Below are 7,677 nucleotides of genomic sequence, written 5' to 3' on the forward strand. Positions count from 1 at the left end.
CTGTTGGGGACATTTCATTAATGTTGACTACAAATCAAAAACTAAGCATTTTTCAGCTGAAATAATGAATGTAGTCCTCTTAATTCTTGCTTCTAAAGCATACGCAAGCAGAAATTTCAATGTACAATGATGTTTTTAAAAAAACAGTCAAAATGTGCTCCACTCGGGCTGAAAACGCTGTTGGGGACATTTCATTAATGTTGACTACAAATCAAAAACTAAGCATTTTTCAGCTGAAATAATGAATGTAGTCCTCTTAATTCTTGCTTCTAAAGCATACGCAAGCAGAAATTTCAATGTACAATGATGTTTTTAAAAAAACGGTCAAAATGTGCTCCACTCGGGCTGAAAACGCTTGTTCGGAACATTTCCTTAATGTTGACTATAAATCATAAACTAAGCATTTTTCAGCTGAAATAATGAATGTAGTCCTCTTAATTCTTGCTTCTAAAGCATACACAAACAGAAATTTCAATGTACAATGATGTTTTTAAAAAAACGGTCAAAATGTGCTCCACTCGGGCTGAAAACGCTTGTTTGGAACATTTCATTAATGTTGACTATAAATCATAAACTAAGCATTTTTCAGCTGAAATAATGAATGTAGTCCTCTTAATTCTTGCTTCTAAAGCATACGCAAGCAGAAATTTCAATGTACAATGATGTTTTTAAAAAAAACAGTCAAAATGTGCTCCACTCGGGCTGAAATCGCTGTTGGGGACATTTCATTAATGTTGACTATAAATCATAAACTAAGCATTTTTCAGCTGAAATAATGAATGTAGTCCTCTTAATTCTTGCTTCTAAAGCATACGCAAGCAGAAATTTCAATGTACAATGATGTTTTTAAAAAAACGGTCAAAATGTGCTCCACTCGGGCTGAAAACGCTTGTTCGGAACATTTCCTTAATGTTGACTATAAATCATAAACTAAGCATTTTTCAGCTGAAATAATGAATGTAGTCCTCTTAATTCTTGCTTCTAAAGCATACGCAAGCAGAAATTTCAATGTACAATGATGTTTTTAAAAAAAACAGTTAAAATGTGCTCCACTCGGGCTGAAAACGCTGTTGGGGACATTTCATTAATGTTGACTACAAATCAAAAACTAAGCATTTTTCAGCTGAAATAATGAATGTAGTCCTCTTAATTCTTGCTTCTAAAGCATACGCAAGCAGAAATTTCAATGTACAATGATGTTTTTAAAAAAACAGTCAAAATGTGCTCCACTCGGGCTGAAAACGCTGTTGGGGACATTTCATTAATGTTGACTACAAATCAAAAACTAAGCATTTTTCAGCTGAAATAATGAATGTAGTCCTCTTAATTCTTGCTTCTAAAGCATACGCAAGCAGAAATTTCAATGTACAATGATGTTTTTAAAAAAACAGTCAAAATGTGCTCCACTCGGGCTGAAAACGCTGTTGGGGACATTTCATTAATGTTGACTATAAATCATAAACTAAGCATTTTTCAGCTGAAATAATGAATGTAGTCCTCTTAATTCTTGCTTCTAAAGCATACGCAAGCAGAAATTTCAATGTACAATGATGTTTTTAAAAAAACAGTCAAAATGTGCTCCACTCGGGCTGAAAACGCTTGTTTGGGACATTACATTAATGTTGACTATAAATCATAAACTAAGCATTTTTCAGCTGAAATAATGAATGTAGTCCTCTTAATTCTTGCTTCTAAAGCATACGCAAACAGAAATTTCAATGTACAATGATGTTTTAAAAAAAACGGTCAAAATGTGCTCCACTCGGGCTGAAAACGCTTGTTCGGAACATTTCCTTAATGTTGACTATAAATCATAAACTAAGCATTTTTCAGCTGAAATAATGAATGTAGTCCTCTTAATTCTTGCTTCTAAAGCATACGCAAGCAGAAATTTCAATGTACAATGATGTTTTTAAAAAAAACAGTCAAAATGCGCTCCACTCGGGCTGAAAACGCTGTTGGGGACATTTCATTAATGTTGACTATAAATCATAAACTAAGCATTTTTCAGCTGAAATAATGAATGTAGTCCTCTTAATTCTTGCTTCTAAAGCATACGCAAGCAGAAATTTCAATGTACAATGATGTTTTTAAAAAAACGGTCAAAATGTGCTCCACTCGGGCTGAAAACGCTTGTTCGGAACATTTCCTTAATGTTGACTATAAATCATAAACTAAGCATTTTTCAGCTGAAATAATGAATGTAGTCCTCTTAATTCTTGCTTCTAAAGCATACGCAAGCAGAAATTTCAATGTACAATGATGTTTTTAAAAAAAACAGTCAAAATGTGCTCCACTCGGGCTGAAAACGCTGTTGGGGACATTTCATTAATGTTGACTACAAATCAAAAACTAAGCATTTTTCAGCTGAAATAATGAATGTAGTCCTCTTAATTCTTGCTTCTAAAGCATACGCAAGCAGAAATTTCAATGTACAATGATGTTTTTAAAAAAACAGTCAAAATGTGCTCCACTCGGGCTGAAAACGCTGTTGGGGACATTTCATTAATGTTGACTATAAATCATAAACTAAGCATTTTTCAGCTGAAATAATGAATGTAGTCCTCTTAATTCTTGCTTCTAAAGCATACGCAAGCAGAAATTTCAATGTACAATGATGTTTTTAAAAAATCAGTCAAAATGTGCTCCACTCGGGCTGAAAACGCTTGTTTGGGACATGACATTAATGTTGACTATAAATCATAAACTAAGCATTTTTCAGCTGAAATAATGAAAGTAGTCCTCTTAATTCTTGCTTCTAAAGCATACGCAAGCAGAAATTTCAATGTACAATGATGTTTTTAAAAAAAGGGTCAAAATGTGCTCCACTCGGGCTGAAAACGCTTGTTTGGAACATTTCATTAATGTTGACTATAAATCATAAACTAAGCATTTTTCAGCTGAAATAATGAATGTAGTCCTCTTAATTCTTGCTTCTAAAGCATACGCAAGCAGAAATTTCAATGTACAATGATGTTTTTAAAAAAAACAGTCAAAATGTGCTCCACTCGGGCTGAAAACGCTGTTGGGGACATTTCATTAATGTTGACTATAAATCATAAACTAAGCATTTTTCAGCTGAAATAATGAATGTAGTCCTCTTAATTCTTGCTTCTAAAGCATACGCAAGCAGAAATTTCAATGTACAATGATGTTTTTTAAAAAACGGTCAAAATGTGCTCCACTCGGGCTGAAAACGCTTGTTCGGAACATTTCCTTAATGTTGACTATAAATCATAAACTAAGCATTTTTCAGCTGAAATAATGAATGTAGTCCTCTTAATTCTTGCTTCTAAAGCATACGCAAGCAGAAATTTCAATGTACAATGATGTTTTTAAAAAAAACAGTCAAAATGTGCTCCACTCGGGCTGAAAACGCTGTTGGGGACATTTCATTAATGTTGACTACAAATCAAAAACTAAGCATTTTTCAGCTGAAATAATGAATGTAGTCCTCTTAATTCTTGCTTCTAAAGCATACGCAAGCAGAAATTTCAATGTACAATGATGTTTTTAAAAAAACAGTCAAAATGTGCTCCACTCGGGCTGAAAACGCTTGTTTGGGACATTACATTAATGTTGACTATAAATCATAAACTAAGCATTTTTCAGCTGAAATAATGAATGTAGTCCTCTTAATTCTTGCTTCTAAAGCATACGCAAGCAGAAATTTCAATGTACAAAGATGTTTTTAAAAAAAGGGTCAAAATGTGCTCCACTCGGGCTGAAAACGCTTGTTTGGAACATTTCATTAATGTTGACTATAAATCATAAACAAAGCATTTTTCAGCTGAAATAATGAATGTAGTCCTCTTAATTCTCGCTTCTAAAGCATACGCAAGCAGAAATTTCAATGTACAATGATGTTTTTAAAAAAACAGTCAAAATGTGCTCCACTCGGGCTGAAAACGCTTGTTTGGGACATGACATTAATGTTGACTATAAATCATAAACTAAGCATTTTTCAGCTGAAATAATGAATGTAGTCCTCTTAATTCTTGCTTCTAAAGCATACGCAAGCAGAAATTTCAATGTACAATGATGTTTTTAAAAAAAACGGTCAAAATGTGCTCCACTCGGGCTGAAAACGCTGTTGGGGACATTTCATTAATGTTGACTACAAATCAAAAACTAAGCATTTTTCAGCTGAAATAATGAATGTAGTCCTCTTAATTCTTGCTTCTAAAGCATACGCAAGCAGAAATTTCAATGTACAATGATGTTTTTAAAAAAACAGTCAAAATGTGCTCCACTCGGGCTGAAAACGCTTGTTTGGGACATGACATTAATGTTGACTATAAATCATAAACTAAGCATTTTTCAGCTGAAATAATGAATGTAGTCCTCTTAATTCTTGCTTCTAAAGCATACGCAAGCAGAAATTTCAATGTACAATGATGTTTTTAAAAAAAACAGTCAAAATGCGCTCCACTCGGGCTGAAAACGCTGTTGGGGACATTTCATTAATGTTGACTATAAATCATAAACTAAGCATTTTTCAGCTGAAATAATGAATGTAGTCCTCTTAATTCTTGCTTCTAAAGCATACGCAAGCAGAAATTTCAATGTACAATGATGTTTTTAAAAAAACAGTCAAAATGTGCTCCACTCGGGCTGAAAACGCTTGTTTGGGACATGACATTAATGTTGACTATAAATCATAAACTAAGCATTTTTCAGCTGAAATAATGAATGTAGTCCTCTTAATTCTTGCTTCTAAAGCATACGCAAGCAGAAATTTCAATGTACAATGATGTTTTTAAAAAAAGGGTCAAAATGTGCTCCACTCGGGCTGAAAACGCTTGTTTGGAACATTTCATTAATGTTGATTATAAATCATAAACTAAGCATTTTTCAGCTGAAATAATGAATGTAGTCCTCTTAATTCTTGCTTCTAAAGCATACGCAAGCAGAAATTTCAATGTACAATGATGTTTTTAAAAAAACAGTCAAAATGTGCTCCACTCGGGCTGAAAACGCTTGTTTGGGACATGACATTAATGTTGACTATAAATCATAAACTAAGCATTTTTCAGCTGAAATAATGAATGTAGTCCTCTTAATTCTTGCTTCTAAAGCATACGCAAGCAGAAATTTCAATGTACAATGATGTTTTTAAAAAAACGGTCAAAATGTGCTCCACTCGGGCTGAAAACGCTTGTTTGGAACATTTCATTAATGTTGACTATAAATCATAAACTAAGCATTTTTCAGCTGAAATAATGAATGTAGTCCTCTTAATTCTTGCTTCTAAAGCATACGCAAGCAGAAATTTCAATGTACAATGATGTTTTTAAAAAAACAGTCAAAATGTGCTCCACTCGGGCTGAAAACGCTTGTTTGGGACATGACATTAATGTTGACTATAAATCATAAACTAAGCATTTTTCAGCTGAAATAATGAATGTAGTCCTCTTAATTCTTGCTTCTAAAGCATACGCAAGCAGAAATTTCAAAGTACAATGATCTTTTTAAAAAAACGGTCAAAATGTGCTCCACTCGGGCTGAAAACGCTTGTTTGGAACATTTCATTAATGTTGACTATAAATCATAAACTAAGCATTTTTCAGCTGAAATAATGAATGTAGTCCTCTTAATTCTTGCTTCTAAAGCATACGCAAGCAGAAATTTCAATGTACAATGATGTTTTTAAAAAAAACAGTCAAAATGTGCTCCACTCGGGCTGAAAACGCTGTTGGGGACATTTCATTAATGTTGACTATTAATCAAAAACTAAGCATTTTTCAGCTGAAATAATGAATGTAGTCCTCTTAATTCTTGCTTCTAAAGCATACGCAAGCAGAAATTTCAATGTACAATGATGTTTTTAAAAAAACAGTCAAAATGTGCTCCACTCGGGCTGAAAACGCTGTTGGGGACATTTCATTAATGTTGACTATAAATCATAAACTAAGCATTTTTCAGCTGAAATAATGAATGTAGTCCTCTTAATTCTTGCTTCTAAAGCATACGCAAGCAGAAATTTCAATGTACAATGATGTTTTTAAAAAAAGGGTCAAAATGTGCTCCACTCGGGCTGAAAACGCTTGTTTGGAACATTTCATTAATGTTGATTATAAATCATAAACTAAGCATTTTTCAGCTGAAATAATGAATGTAGTCCTCTTAATTCTTGCTTCTAAAGCATACGCAAGCAGAAATTTCAATGTACAATGATGTTTTTAAAAAAACAGTCAAAATGTGCTCCACTCGGGCTGAAAACGCTTGTTTGGGACATGACATTAATGTTGACTATAAATCATAAACTAAGCATTTTTCAGCTGAAATAATGAATGTAGTCCTCTTAATTCTTGCTTCTAAAGCATACGCAAGCAGAAATTTCAATGTACAATGATGTTTTTAAAAAAACGGTCAAAATGTGCTCCACTCGGGCTGAAAACGCTTGTTTGGAACATTTCATTAATGTTGACTATAAATCATAAACTAAGCATTTTTCAGCTGAAATAATGAATGTAGTCCTCTTAATTCTTGCTTCTAAAGCATACGCAAGCAGAAATTTCAATGTACAATGATGTTTTTAAAAAAACAGTCAAAATGTGCTCCACTCGGGCTGAAAACGCTTGTTTGGGACATGACATTAATGTTGACTATAAATCATAAACTAAGCATTTTTCAGCTGAAATAATGAATGTAGTCCTCTTAATTCTTGCTTCTAAAGCATACGCAAGCAGAAATTTCAAAGTACAATGATCTTTTTAAAAAAACGGTCAAAATGTGCTCCACTCGGGCTGAAAACGCTTGTTTGGAACATTTCATTAATGTTGACTATAAATCATAAACTAAGCATTTTTCAGCTGAAATAATGAATGTAGTCCTCTTAATTCTTGCTTCTAAAGCATACGCAAGCAGAAATTTCAATGTACAATGATGTTTTTAAAAAAAACAGTCAAAATGTGCTCCACTCGGGCTGAAAACGCTGTTGGGGACATTTCATTAATGTTGACTATAAATCAAAAACTAAGCATTTTTCAGCTGAAATAATGAATGTAGTCCTCTTAATTCTTGCTTCTAAAGCATACGCAAGCAGAAATTTCAATGTACAATGATGTTTTTAAAAAAACAGTCAAAATGTGCTCCACTCGGGCTGAAAACGCTGTTGGGGACATTTCATTAATGTTGACTATAAATCATAAACTAAGCATTTTTCAGCTGAAATAATGAATGTAGTCCTCTTAATTCTTGCTTCTAAAGCATACGCAAGCAGAAATTTCAATGTACAATGATGTTTTTAAAAAAAGGGTCAAAATGTGCTCCACTCGGGCTGAAAACGCTTGTTTGGAACATTTCATTAATGTTGATTATAAATCATAAACTAAGCATTTTTCAGCTGAAATAATGAATGTAGTCCTCTTAATTCTTGCTTCTAAAGCATACGCAAGCAGAAATTTCAATGTACAATGATGTTTTTAAAAAAACAGTCAAAATGTGCTCCACTCGGGCTGAAAACGCTTGTTTGGGACATGACATTAATGTTGACTATAAATCATAAACTAAGCATTTTTCAGCTGAAATAATGAATGTAGTCCTCTTAATTCTTGCTTCTAAAGCATACGCAAGCAGAAATTTCAATGTACAATGATGTTTTTAAATAAAACGGTCAAAATGTGCTCCACTCGGGCTGAAAACGCTTGTTTGGAACATTTCATTAATGTTGAC

The sequence above is a fragment of the Hippichthys cyanospilos genome, chromosome 20, assembly GCF_059441005.1.
Source record: "Hippichthys cyanospilos isolate Australia breed blue-spotted pipefish chromosome 20, RoL_Hcya_1.0, whole genome shotgun sequence".
Taxonomy (NCBI): Eukaryota; Metazoa; Chordata; class Actinopteri; order Syngnathiformes; family Syngnathidae; genus Hippichthys; species Hippichthys cyanospilos.